At 44.2% G+C, this 15,188-nt stretch overlaps 1 protein-coding gene across 1 annotated transcript in view; it reads right to left on the bottom strand.

The window, feature by feature from the left end:
- CPD (carboxypeptidase D) overlaps positions 1-15,188 on the bottom strand; it is a 78,656-nt gene that overhangs the window by 37,966 nt on the left and 25,502 nt on the right. The gene's annotated exons all lie outside the window — the stretch shown is intronic.

Below are 15,188 nucleotides of genomic sequence, written 5' to 3'. Positions count from 1 at the left end.
GAGTCTGGAGACGCCATGGAGAGCGATCTGCTGCCTGCAACATCCTTCAGCATGACCGGTTTGGCAGTGGGTCAGTAATGGTGTGGGGTGGCATTTCTTTGGAGGGCCGCAAAGCCCTCCATGTGCTCGCCAGAGGTAGCCTGACTGCCATTAGGTACCGAGAGGAGATCCCCAGACCCCTTGTGAGACCATATGCTGGTGCGGTTGGCCCTGGGTTCCTCCTAATGCAGGACAATGCCAGACCTCATGTGGCTGGAGTGTGTCAGCAGTTCCTGCAAGATGAAGGCATTGAAGCCATGGACTGGCCGCCCGTTCCCTAGACCTGAATCCGATTGAGCACATCTGGGACATCGTGTCTTGCTCCATCCACCAACGTCACGTTGCACCACAGACTGTCCAGGAGTTGGCGGATGCTTTAGTCCAGGTCTGGGAGGAGATCCCACAGGAGACCATCCGCAACCTTATCAGGAGCATGCCCAGGCATTGTAGGGAGGTCATACAGGCACGTGGAGGCCACACACAATACTGAGACTCATTTTGACTTGTTTTAAGGACATTACATCAAAGTTGGATCAGCCTGTAGTGTGTTTTTCCACTTTAATTTTGGGGGTGACTCCAAATCCAGGCCTCCATTGGTTAATAAATTTGATTTCCATTGATGATTTTTGTGTGATTTTGTTGTCAGCACATTCAACTTTGTACAGAACAAAGTATTCAATGAGAATATTTCATTCATTCAGATCTAGGATGTGTTATTTGAGTGTTCCCTTTATTTTTTTGAGCAGTGTAGTATACTGATCCTGAATGCTAGTACCATAAGCAGGAGCTGTATTCACAATTCTGCAGCCTTCAGAGCTATACACTGCTGGCTATGTGATAACACACAGTACACAGCTTACTTCAGTCAACAACTTTAAAAGGGGGTGTCTCATCTTCATAAATGGCTAAAATTGCAAGCATCTTTGCAATTTACTAATCATTAGAAATCCTCTCCGTTTTCAAAAACTGAGGGATTTTTAAAGGTGATAGTTTACGGCTCATTGCTTAGGTTACTAGCTACTTCTTCAGTCTACTAGCAGGTGGCTAGTTTGGCCAAGGAGCGAAGCGCTTTCAAGTTCTTTGCTATAGAGCCTGTGAAAGCTGCTCTGAAGCTGAAGCTGCCTTGGCTTCAGTACCCCTGCTTGCAGCAATGGAGAAAGCACAGTTTGTGCTAGCAGTTCAACTATGCCGCTGGTCCGAACTGCCAATCAATTAACAAGGGAGCAGTGCGCTCCTGAAGACAAGATGAAAAGACAAACCTTAAAAGGCTGGAGGCTACAAGTCGTCTTTGGCCTGAACACAGGCAGCGTGACTAAGGATCAGAATGTAATGAATGTGGTCACATTGGAATATGCAAGCTACCGCAACATGCAAGGTGGCAGAAATCAGTCAGGTGTTCATTTCTGGCAACTTGAGTGCCACCTTTGGCTGTGTGGCTGTGTGACATGTGTCCCAACCAAAGTTATCATGCAGTTCAGACACTGGATAGGAAGCCAATGCAGTATAACTAATGGCCATGCTTCACTCAGATAACCTGCTGACTTAAATAGTAACTTTATTAAGGAGGCTATCGAGGACTTGACAATTGATGACCTATCCTTGGGATACCAACTTTAGATCAGTGGGGATCCAACACCAAGCACCAGCTGAAATCTACTCCAGCCGGATGTAAGCGACGTAGGGGACAGAAATAATAGCTTGGTGGTAGCTGTCAACTACTACACTTTATTTGCTATTAACTGTGAAGTCACTGACAAACCCTTGAAGTTGGGTCTATAAGTGCAAAATGATGTAGTGAAGTAAGAACATCTCCATGTAGGACAGCTGGCCTTAAGAAGAATCATAACTCGTGTTCCAAAATCTAATTAACATTTCAGGAAAAGGTTTAAGGGATTATGCAAATTAGGTGTTGGCATGGCCAGACTGACCAGCTCCGCTACCCTCTCCACCACTGCCTTGAAATTCCACATAGGCACATAACAGGGAGATGGCCAAGTCTGGATGAAAGGCTGTTCTGCGCCACAACTGTGCCGCTGAGAACATGATATCAGGGATATCGGCATTTTACTTGATCGATCTCCCTTTAGTAACTGCCTCAAGAATTGTGAATGCTATTTTTACATAACGTGTATCCATACATGCGCCGTAAACTGCTACTCAAATCTGAAGATGTAATGTATGGCACCAAAATGATCAAGCAAAAACAATTTTAAAATTATAAGTAATTCAAATATCAAATCACCTTTAGGGGTTTCTCTTTCATTAAAGACCACCTGTCACCAGGTCAAAAGTGGTCAGTTTTTGCTTTTATTTCATTCCAGCTACTCCACCAAATATTCTGGTTTTTTTCTATAACTGCAATACAATTCCAGAAATATGAGCAGTTTAAGTCAGTGCTAATTTTTATGTTCTTTACCAAGGGGGCTCGGCTTTCAGGATTTTCTGGGGGGCGTGTCTTAAGGCTGATCATAATTATCCTGCAAGTCATGCCCCTTTCAAAGAAAATCAAAATTAGCACTAAATAAAAGTCTCACATCCCTGGAACTATATTGTGGATTTAAAAAAAAAAAACAACCTATTACGGAGGAGCAACAGGACACAAAAAGGTGCAAACACTGGCCACTTTTAAGGCTGTATTAGGAGGAACAATGAAAAACTTGTCTGTTTCATCAGTGAAAAACCAGAGGGGTTTTACATTCTGGTTTATTCAGTTTTGTATTCATGTGCTGTCTGTTTTGTGTAGACCCATTGAGTAGGTCCTGGAGAAAACGCATCGAGAATCTGACTAAAGAGTACATGTAGAGTAACTACCTGCTGGATCTAGCCATTATATCATACAAGGGTGTATGAAATCTCTAGTGTCATTATGACTGATATCATCCTTAAAAGAGAATCTGTCACAACTTTGGAGTTATCAGGCCTCTACTATGGGCATACAGGGTATAGAAAAGTAAATCTACACATATCTGTATGGCCCATAGAGGTCTGAATGCAGAGAAATGTAGTGTTATCTTCTTTGTTTTTCACAGGCTTGGCGTCCCAAGGGGAGGGGGGGAAATATGATAAACGTGTATATAGGCGGGGATTTGGTGGAATAATAAGCAGATGGGCGGGGATAGCTTGGCGTCCAGGGGATAGCTTGGCGTCCAGCCTGTGAAAAACCAAGGAGATAAAACTACATTTCTCTGCATTCAGACCTCTACTATGGGCCATACAGATATGTGTAGATTTACTTTTCTATACCCTGTATGGCCATAGTAGAGGTCTGATAACTCCAAAGTGGCGACAGATTCCCTTTAAAGGGACACATTTTGAAATCAACGAGAGTTGACTATAAAGAACATCGGGTCACTTATTCTTACATTAAATCCACAGACTGAAATCTTCAGGTAGACTGTTACTTTTGAGGGAAACTACAGTCCAAAATATGCATCACCCATGTATAATTAGATTGGTGATGGCAGAACCACTGGGATCCCATGGATCACAAATACAAAGGTTCCCAGTGCTCAACCACAACAATAAGTTTCACTAGTGGGTCAGTAGTTTCCTTTTATAAACCAAAACATTACTGTGTAGGTTGACTGTCTAATGCTAAATTACCATGTATTTTCGAAAGTGCTCAAATTATGACCATCCCAGTTATAACATAAGAGGCAGACAAGGCTTCACCAGCACTCAAGTCATAACAGGAAGAGTCAGAAAGAAAAAGTCATACCAGTGTTTCAACAGACATTCAGCAAGACTAAAAAATAAGGAAGCGCTGGAAGTCACTTACAGGAAGAGGTGAATGACACAAGGCGACTTCCCCAAGTGGTGACCTAAATCAAATGCTTGTTTACCGGCTTGGAGAGATCCATCAGGGGCTAGTAAGACTATTGTGGATGGACAGAAAACAAACTGCAAGAGTACACAGAAAATGTATGGGAATCCTGGAAGAGACAGTTTGAGAAGTGTGATCGGACCCACACCGAGCAATGAGACCAGTTAAGCCCCCACAACAACAGATAACTGTCTGCTAAATAATTCTGCAGACAACAGCCCACTCCCAAGAGCTCATGTGCTCTCTAAGGAGTCCCCTATACACGGCCAAGAGCTCATGTGCTCTCTAAGGAGTCCCCCATACACGGCCAAGAGCTCATGTGCTCTCTAAGAAGTCCCCCATACATGGCCAAGAGCTCATGTGCTCTCTAAGGAGTCCCCTATACACGGCCAAGAGCTCATGTGCTCTCTAAGGAGTCCCCTATACACGGCCAAGAGCTCATGTGCTCTCTAAGGAGTCCCCCATACACGGCCAAGAGCTCATGTGCTCTCTAAGAAGTCCCCCATACACGGCCAAGAGCTCATGTGCTCTCTAAGAAATCCCCCATACACGGCCAAGAGCTCATGTGCTGTCTAAGAAGTCCCCCATACACTGCCAAGAGCTCAAGTGCTGTCTAAGAAGTCCCCCATACACTGCCAAGAGCTCAAGTGCTGTCTAAGAAGTCCCCCATACACGGCCAAGAGCTCATGTGCTCTCTAAGAAGTCCCCCATACACGGCCAAGAGCTCATGTGCTGTCTAAGGAGTCCCTCATACACGGCCAAGAGCTCATGTGCTCTCTAAGGAGTCCCCCATACACGGCCAAGAGCTCATGTGCTCTCTAAGGAGTCCCCCATACACGGCCAAGAGCTTATGTGCTTTCTAAGGAGTCCCCCATACACGGCCAAGAGCTCATGTGCTCTCTAAGGAGTCCCCCATACATGGCCAAGAGCTCATGTGCTCTCTAAGGAGTCCCCCATACACGGCCAAGAGCTCATGTGCTCTCTAAGGAGTCCCCCATACACGGCCAAGAGCTTATGTGCTCTCTAAGGAGTCCCCCATACACGGCCAAGAGCTTATGTGCTCTCTAAGGAGTCCCCCATACACGGCCAAGAGCTTATGTGCTCTCTAAGGAGTCCCCCATACACTGCCAAGAGCTCATGTGCTCTCTAAGGAGTCCCCCATACACGGCCAAGAGCTCACATGCTCTCTATGAGACAGCTGCATCCAGTCACCTGTCAGAAGCTTTTCTCCTGGAGAACAAAAGAATCAGGCTTGACCGCATCCTTTTCGCCCCCCGCATCATCTGTCGGGAGAGATCCAAGACCACCATACACAGACTACCGGTCAATATCGCAAGTTCTGCTGATGTTATTCTAATATGTACGGCTTTAGGCTTTGTTCCCATCCATTTGTAATGGATCCAGTATTAAAAATAAAGAAAGATACAATGAATCCATTGATCCATTGATAATGGAGCAAAGACAGATGAAAAATGGAAATAACTACAGGACATGTGAATAGAGATGATCGCAAATAAGAATTAATTACTCTAGTGATTCCTGCTACAGTATAGAAAAAAGTCATAACATCTGGGAAAATCTTAAATTATATTTTCACCACAATATGCAAAGATTGAAGATCATATATAATAATAGCCGAAATAGAAATCAACTATTAGAATGTCACTATCAGAATAGTCTTTTTTATAAAAAAAAAAAAAAAAAAATGAGTGCTCTCTGTCATTTTAAAGTCCCCATGTTAATTAATGAGGTAGTACACACATCCGATTTTTTCCTAGGACCGAGTGGTTCGAGGGGTGAAGGGGAGGGGGGGATAAATAAAAAAAAAAAAAAAAAAAAAAATCACAGCATGAATGATTTGCCTCCAATATTCGGATCTCACTCGGCCATTTAAGTCATTTGGATGGACAGACTGAATCCACAAGGTGGAGAAATTATTATTATTATTATTTTTTATTTTTTTTTTTTTTACACGCCACCTCCGAGAAAATCATATCACACTCTATTGGCCTCTGTGTAACATTAGAATAAGTGCTGAATGAGTCAATTATGTAAGTAAAGCAGATTTCTGCAGTCAGAAGGACTATGCAGCTTAACCTGCTTACAGAGGAGATGTCACAAGGACATAAGTGGGCAGTATTAGCTCTTTTATTCCTGCTGCTCCAGAGTATTCTGCTCTCAGTTTTTCTATAAATCCAGCATACAATTGCAGAGATATGGGCCTTTTTTTTTTTTTAACTTGGTTATTATGGTCTTTACCAAGAGGGCAGTGTTCACAGGATAACTATGCAGAGCAGACTAAAAACACGCCCCCAGAGAATTATGTAAGCCAAGCTCCCTTGATTTAAAAAAAAAAAAAATAATTAAAAGATTGACACAAAAAAGCCTATATCTCTGGACCCACACGGCGGACTTGAAAAATAAAAACAGAAAAGAAAAATACTCAAGTAAGCAGCGGGACTTAAATAAGCAGGTTATTGGGGGTTTTGGGTGGTTATACATGAAGCTTTAAGAGCCCTAAAAGTTTTCTTGTTCAGGGATTGAAATATTGTTTGCCTGATTTGTGTGTGTTACATGGGGCCTAATTTTTAGATCTGTTTTTTTTTTTTTATCTTTTACTTTTCTTGCCGATAACGGAAAAATGTAAATTAATACCACTAAAATACATTTTACATATAGTTTTACTTTTTTTCTCTCAATGGGGGAGTGGCAAGAAATAATCAATAAAACCAACAGTGGCTCTCTTTAAAAAAAATAAATAAAAAAAAATTGGATAAATATAAAAAAATATACATACATACATATACACACACACACACACACGTGCATCTCACTAATTTACAAAATCATCAAAAAGTTAATTTATTTCACTTCAATACAAAACGTGAAACTCATAGAATCATTACAGAGTGATCTATTTTAAGTGTTTATTTCTGTTAATGTTGATGATTATGGCTTACAGTCAATGAAAACACAAAAGTCATTATCTCAGTAAGTTAAAATAATTACCAAAACACACCTGCAAAAGCTTCCTGAGCATTTAGAAAGATCCCTTAGTCTGTTTCAGTAGGCTCCACAATCATGGGGAAGACTGCAGACTTGACAGTTGTCCAGAAGTCAGCGCAGCCGTCTACCAGGAAATTTTAGAGCGCTTCATGCTTCCCTCTGCCGACAAGCTTTTTGAAGATGGAAATGTCATTCTCCAGCAGGACTTGGCACCTGTCCACACTGCCAAAAGTACCAATACCTGGTTTACAAACAACAGTATCACTGTGCTTGATTGGCAGCAAACTCGCCTGTCCTTAACCCCATAGATTTCTATGGGGTATTGTCAAGAGGAAGATGAGAAACACCAGACCCAACAATGCAGATTAGCTGAAGGCTGCTATCAAAGCAACCTGGGCTTCCATAACACCTCAGCAGTGCCACAGGCTGATCGCCTCCATGCCACGCCGCATTGATGCAGTAATTGATGCAAAAGGAGCGCCGACCAAGTATTGAGGGCATTTACTGAACATACATTTCAGTAGGACAACATTTCGGCTTTTAAAAACAATTTTTCAAGCCGTTATAAAGTATTCTAATTTACTGAGATAATGACTTGTGTTTTCATTGGCTGTAAGCAATAATCATTAACAGAAATAAACACTTGAAATAGATCACTCTGTTTATAATGACTCCATATAATATAGGAGTTTCACTTTTTGTATTGAAGAACTGAAATAAATTAACTTTTTGATGATCTTCTAATTTAGTGAGATGCACGTACATACATACAGACCAAAAGTTTGGACACACCTTCTCATTTAAAGAAATTTCCGTATTTTCATGACTTTGAAAATTGTACATTCACACTGAAGGCATCAAAACTATGAATTAACATATGTGGAATTATATACGAGGGTCAGTCAATAAGTAATGCCTCCTATTTTTTTTCTCCTTAACTAAGGTAGTTATGTTAAATATTTGAATTTGGCACAATTCCTCAAACCTTCTCCAATCCACAGCAATTGCAACTTCCTGCACCAACAGGTGGCAGGACTGTATCCGTTTGCAAAATGTCTGACATCGATGTTCGTATTAGACAACGTTCTGTGATTGAATTCTTGCATGCAGAAGGTGAAACGCCCATTCGAATTAATGAGAGACTGAAAAATGTGTACGGTGATGCAACAGTGGATGTCAGTACTGTTAGACGATGGGTTCGTCGCTGTAACACAGCTGAAGGGCCATCACCGTTGGCTGACAAAATGCGGAGTGGCAGGCCAGTAACCGCAGTGACTCCAAGCAACATTCAGCGAGTCGATGACATCATTCGTGGTGACCGCCGGGTGACTGCAGATGAACTGTGCGGCATTATCTGCCTCAGTAAAGGCAGTGTGATGACAATTATTGGACAACTGGGATACAGGAAAGTTTGTGCACGGTGGGTCCCAAGAATGTTTTTTACCATGCTGGAATACATGCCCTTGTTAAACGGTGGACCAAGACTGTGGAAATGGATGGAGATTATATTGAAAAGTGACAAATTAATCGTTAATGTTGTGGTTTTCAACCTATGTAATGGCATTTGAATTTCTTGCCAATTAAAAGGAGAAAAAAAATAGGAGGCATTACTTACTGACTGACCCTCGTACTTAACAAAAAAAGTGTGAAACAACTGAAAATATGTCTTATATTCTAGGTTCTTCAAAGTAGCCACCTTTTGCTTTGATGACTGCTTTGCACACTCTTGGCATTCTCTTGATGAGCTTCAAGAGGTAGTCACCGGAAATGGTCTCCCAACAATCTTGAAGGAGTTACCAGAGATGCTTAGCACTTGTTGGCCCTTTTGCCTTCACTCTGCGGTCCAGCACACCCCAAACCATCTCGATTGGGTTCAGGTCTGGGGACTGTGGAGACCAGGTCATCTGGCGTAGCACCCCATCACTCTCCTTCTTGGTCAAATAGCCCTTACACAGCCTGGAGGTGTGTTTGGGGTCATTGTCCTGCGGAAAAATAAATGATGGTCCAACTAAATGCAAACCAGATGGAATAGGATGCCGCTGCAAGATGCTGTGGTAGCCATGCTGGTTCAGTATGCCTTCAATTTTGAATAAATCCCCAACAGTGTCACCAGCAAAGCACCCCCACACCTCCTCCTCCATGCTTCACGGTGGGAACCAGGCATGTAGAGTCCATCCGTTCACCTTTTCTGCGTCGCACAAAGACACGGTGATTGGAACCAAAGATCTCAAATTTGGAGTTATCAGACCAAAGCACAGATTTCCACTGGTCTAATGTCCATTCCTTGTGTTCTTTAGCCCAAACAAGTCTCTTCTGCTTGTTGCCAGTCCTTAGCAGTGGTTTCCTAGTAGCTATTTTACCATGAAGGCCTGCTGCACAAAGTCTCCTCTTAACAGTTGTTGAAGAGATGTATCTGCTGCTAGAACTCTGTGTGGCATTGACCTGGTCTCTAATCTGAGCTGCTGTTAACCTGCAATTTCTGAGGCTGGTGACTCGGATAAACTTATCCTCAGAAGCAGAGGTGACTCTTGGTCTTCCTTTACTGGGGCGGTCCTCATGTGAGCCAGTTTCTTTGTAGCGCTTGATGGTTTTTGCAACTGCACTTGGGGACACTTTCAAAGTTTTCCCAAATTTTTCGGACTGACTGACCTTCATTTCTTAAAGTAATGATGGCCACTCGTTTTTCTTTACTTAGAATTTGTATTATGGCAAGAAAAAAGCAGCTAACAGTCTATTCAGTAGGACTATCAGCTGTGTATCCACCTGACTTCTGCACAACACAACTGATGGTCCCAACCCCATTTATAAGGCAAGAAATCCCACTTATTAAACCTGACAGGGCACAGCTGTGAAGTGAAAACCATTTCCGGTGACTACCTCTTGAAGCTCATCAAGAGAATGCCAAGAGTGTGCAAAGCAGTCATCAAAGCAAAAGGTGGCTACTTTGAAGAACCTAGAATATAAGACATATTTTCAGTTGTTTCACACTTTTTTTGTTAAGTATATAATTCCACATGTGTTAATTCATAGTTTTGATGCCTTCAGTGTGAATGTACAATTTTCAAAGTCATGAAAATACAGAAAAATCTTTAAATGACAAGGTGTGTCCAAACTTGTGGTCTGTACTGTACACACACATTATACATACATATACACACATACATACATATACACACATACATACATACAAATCTTTTAGAACCTCCCCGCCGAGTCATCAGCTGCAGGAGTCAGGAGCTGGCTGTCAGACACAGCCAGAATCCCCATATAGTAATAAACCATCTCATCATTAATGATTGCCGTATACATTGTTCTGAATGAGCGTTTTGTATACAATATAGGAAGCATTGACACCTGGTGATCGCCTGGTGCTGAGAGAGATGTTGCCGGAGTTGTTAGATTTTAGTGCAGTTAGGGTAAATTTGTCCTGTTACTGGGGCGACTATGCCAGCTGCAGGTCTCCCCAAAGCCCTTTTACGACAGTGTGTTAAGTAGAATTAGTCCTTACCGGTAATTCGGTTTCTAGAAGCATAGAGTTTAAAAGCCCCTCTCACCGTCAATCCCCAGTGTTTACCAAGATCACCTGGAAAAATGGTTACCTGACAGTTATTTGGAATCCATAGGGAGGGAAATTCGTGCTGTCGTGGAAGGCTTCTAGAAACCGAATTACCGGTAAGGACTAATTCTATTTTCTCAATACGCCTTCCACGACAGCATTGGAGGAATACCAACGATATTTTATTAGGGAGGGACAATAGCTTGTATAACTTTTCTACCAAAGGCTAAATCCCTAGTGGATGATAAGTCTAATCTATAATGTTTGGAAAACGTATGAAGGGAAGACCATGTAGCTGCCCTGAAAATCTACTCTGTAGAAGCGCCCGCTCTTTCGGCCCATGAAGTTGATGTGGATCTGATGTGGAGCCTTTAAGGCAATCAGTGGATTCATCTGTTGGTTGTTATAGTCTTCCCCAATTGCCTTTTTGATCCAGTTTGCTATAGTGGATTTACCTGCCTTCCTTCCTCTGTTCTGCCCTGAGTGTTGTATAAATAGGTTCCCATCCAATCTCCAAGACTCAGTTTCTTGAAGATAATAAAAGGACAACTCTGCGGACATCTAGGAGGTGGAACTCTGCTTCCTCTGAATTAGAAGGTTTCTGGCAGAAGGAGGGAAGGATGACTTCCTGGGAACGATGGAAATCCGTAACTACCTTTGGGAGAAAGGAAGGGTCCAGGCGAAGCGTAATTCTATCTTCGGTCACATTCATGTAAGGTTCTCTGATGGAAAGGGCCTGTAGTTCTCCTACTCTCCGTGCTGAAGTGATGGCCACTAAGAAGGCAGCTCTCCATGCTGAAGTGATGGCCACTAAGAAGGCAGTCTTATGAGAGAGAGTCTGTATTGTGCTAGAGGATAGAAGCTCAAAGGGAGAGAGGGTTAAACCCTTGAGCACCACATTTAGATCCTAGGATGGGACCTGAGACTGAATTCTTGGGTGAAGTCTGAGTGCTAAAGTTATGAATCTCTTGATCCACCTATGAGAGGCCAAATCTTGGTCGAATATAGAACTTAGGGCTGAAATCTGTACCTTAAGAGTGCTGGGTTTGAGACCCAACTCCAATCCACTCTGTAGAAATTCAAGGAACCGAGCAATGTTGGGATGTGAGGTATCAGGAATATTGGGGGCGTACCATGTTAGGATTTTTTTCCATATTTTTCCGTATATAGCATTGGTTACAGGCTTCCTACTCTGTTGAAGAGTTTTTATAACTTCTTCCAAGAGACCTTTGGATCTTAAGATCTCGGCTTCAGTAACCAGGCTGCCAGGTTTAGCCACTGAGGATTGGGATGGAACAGGGGGCCTTGAGAGAGAAGGTAGTTGACCTGTGGAAGTATCACCGGACCCTGTAGGCAAAGTTTTGTGATGGCCCCGAACCAACGCCTTTTGGACCACAGAGGGGCCACCAGAATTGTTGCCACCCTCTCTAACCTGACTTTCTGGATGGTTCTTGCTTGTTTGAGCCTTTCAGGTGAATTGCTGAAAGTGATAGGAGATGTTGTTCTGCCCAGAAAAATATTCGGCCTGTAATCTGTTTTAGGCTGTGTACCTTCGTACCTCCTTGATGACGAAGGAAGGCAACTGTAGTCACGTTGTCCGAGAGAATCTTGATGCGAGAACCCTGGATTAGGTTGACTGCCGCTCTGAGCGTTTTTTCTACTGCCTTTAGCTCCCTGAAGTTGGAGAATCTGACACTGATCTCGGGACTCCATCTGCCTTGAAAGGGAATCTGGGCCACCATAGCTCCCCAGCCTCGTATACTGGCATTGGTAGTCACTGTAATTAGAGGGTCCTGGGTCCAAGAAATCCCCCTCTGAAGATCTCGGGAGCTTAGCCACCAAGAAAGAGAAGCTTTTATCCGACCGGGGGTCCTGGACCGTTTGTTTAGCGAGTCCCTTTGTCTGTTCCAGGATCTTAGGATATGATCCTGGAGGAGCCTTGAGTGGGCCTGGGCCCACAACACCGACTGGATACAGGCTGTCATAGACCCCAATACAGACATTGTCGCTCTCAACGTCGGATTCTCCTGGTGCCTGAAATTTGAGATTTTGGATCTGAGAGCTGTTTGATGCTCCAATGGTAGAAAGGACATTTGTTTGTTGGAGTCCAGCAAGACACCAAGGAATTTCCTCCTTGATGAAGGGAGGAGTTCTGACTTTTTTAGGTTTGGAACCCAACCTAATGAGCGAAGGGCTTTTAAGATTATAGAGACGTGAAGATTGAGAGTCACCACTGAAGGAGCGACAACCAACATGTCGTTCAAGTATGGAATTATGCATACGCCCTGTTTTTGGATGAGTGCAATGACTTCTGCCATAATCTTCGTAAACACCCGGGGTGCTGAAGAGATGCCGAAGGGCAGTATATTGTACTGGTAGTGTTCTGTTATGTTGTCCCTGAGGACTGCAAATTGCAGGAACTTCCTGTGGGATGGATGAATCGGCACATGGTAGTATACATCTTTTAAGTCTATGGTCGCCATGACGAAGTCTTTCCCTATTAGGGGAATAGTTGATTTTATAGACTCCATCTTGAATAGTCTGTATTTGATGTGATGGTTTAGGGACTTCAGGTTGATTATGATGCGTGGGGTCCCTGATGGTTTCCGTATTAGGAATATTTTTGAGTAGTACCCCGTCCCCTCCCGGCCAAGGGGGGACCAGAGACACTACTCCCGAATTCAGAAGGTTTTTTAGACCAACCGATAGGAGTTCCTGAGCCCCCCGAGAAGGAAGGGACGTGACCCTTAGGATCTGTGGGGGGTGACTCTCGAATTCCAATAGAAGACCCTCCTCGATGGTATTGAGGATCCACTGGCAGTAAGATATTGCCCGCCACTGGGGAAAGAAATTCGAGAGACGCCCCCCACACGGACCAAGTCATTGCTTCTCCTGCTGCTGGTGTTGTTGCTGGGGTACAAGGATGTTGCGGCCCTTGCCGCCCTTAGGATAGCTCCAGCGCCCAGATTTTCCCTTTCCTCTATACTGTGAGGGGTGACTCTGGGAAGGCTGAAAGGAACGTTTATTAGCCTGTTTCTGTTTGGGAAGGGTTTTCTTTCTTTCCGAGGACTTTTCCAGGATTTCATCCAGGGCTGGGCCAAATACATATTTTCCTTGGAATGGAATGGAACAGAGCTTAACTTTAGAGGTGACATCCCCACTCCATGTTTTGAGCCATAGTGCATGACGAGCATTATTGGATAGGACAGCTGCTCTGGCCGCGATCCGGACTGACTCAGCCGAGGCGTCAGCTAAGAAACCTGTGGCTTTTTGAAGGAGAGGGATGGAGTTTAGCAGGTCTGCCCTGGACGTGCCCTGAGACAGATGTTCCTCTAATTGGGTCAGCCATTTGAAGAGGGATCTGGCTACACAAAAGTCGAGGAAATATTGACTGAGAGAGGCAGAGGAGGTTTCCCATGATTTAAGGACGCTTTCCATTTTTCGGTCCAATGGATCCTTCAATTGGGATGAGTCCTCAAAGGGAAGTGAGGTTTTCCTCACTACCCTAGCCACCTGGATGTCCACCTTAGGGACTTCCCACTCAAATCCTTCACCCTCTAGTAGAAATCTATGTTTTAATTCCGAAGGGGTTGTGAGACGATTTTCCAAGTTTTACCATTCCTGTCGGATGAGATCTCTAATTACTTCATGGACTGGAAAACCAGTCGGCTTTATTGATCTAAGGCCCCTAAAAATCTCATCCTGAACAGAACTGGGAACCTCAACCTTCTCCAGCCCCATAGTACCTCTAACTGCGTCCAGTAATTCCTCTACGTTGTCCGAGGAAAAATAATATCTTCCAGTTTCTACTTTTTTGGCAGGCCCTACGGATGCCATTTCCTCAAAATCATAAGAGGCTGAGCTACTGGCGTCCATAGAGACCACATCTGAATCTAACTCTTGAATCTTTCTCTTCTTAGGGGGAGAGGACCTGGAGGAGGAGTAGACAGGCAGGGCAGCAAAAGAAGCTTGGACCTTCTGTCTAACAAGTGATCTGAGCTCCCTCGATCAGTGAGGGGTTTTCTTATTTTATCTGTACAGGGCTGGCACAACCTCTTATAGGATGAGGACAGTTTTTTAGCACAAATGGCACATCTACGGGGCTGGTCTTTATCTTTCTTAGAAGCGGGGGCCTTGTCTTCCTAAGAAAGGGGAAGAGAAGAGAGAAGGGAACCCATGTAACTAGAAGGAGGGGAGATCTAGTGTCATCTAGAAAAAGAGGCCGAGATAACCCCATAGTGACCACCCAGGTACTACTCACTGTAGCCGAGGGCGTGCTGGGCTCAGCAGATGCAGGGATACTGGATCTGTCACCTTCCATGGTGGGAATAGCCTTACCTTTTGGAGTCTTCAGGCGGGTTTAAAAAAAAAACAAGAAAAACACATGCCTTCCAGCGAGAGACCTCTGTTCCCTCCCCTTTCCGGTCACTTAAGGGCCAATCCGAGGTTGATATGGGCCTTGACGGTATGGAAGTGGTCAAACATTCCGCGTCCCAGCGTGGAACGCACAGAAGGGAAGCGATAGGACCCGCGGTGACGTCACCTCCGGTGCGCGTGCGCCCAAACCGCCTGTTGGCTCCGAGCGCTCCACCCCACACGTCTCAGCGAGGAACGCACAGGCCGGAAGCGGCAGGGCCCGCAGCGACGTCACTTCCGGTGCGTGCGCGCGCCCCCAGGCTGTCAGGAAAGAGGAGATGCCGGAGAGCTGGAACGGCCTCCAGCATGAACGATGCCCCTGAGCTGGCTTTACCCTCTGTGGGGCAC

This window comes from Phyllobates terribilis, unplaced genomic scaffold (genome assembly GCF_046119375.1).
Source record: "Phyllobates terribilis strain yellow unplaced genomic scaffold, ASM4611937v1 Scaffold_2__4_contigs__length_985480577, whole genome shotgun sequence".
NCBI lineage: Eukaryota > Metazoa > Chordata > Amphibia > Anura > Dendrobatidae > Phyllobates > Phyllobates terribilis.
This window is presented reverse-complemented; position numbering and strand designations above follow the sequence as displayed.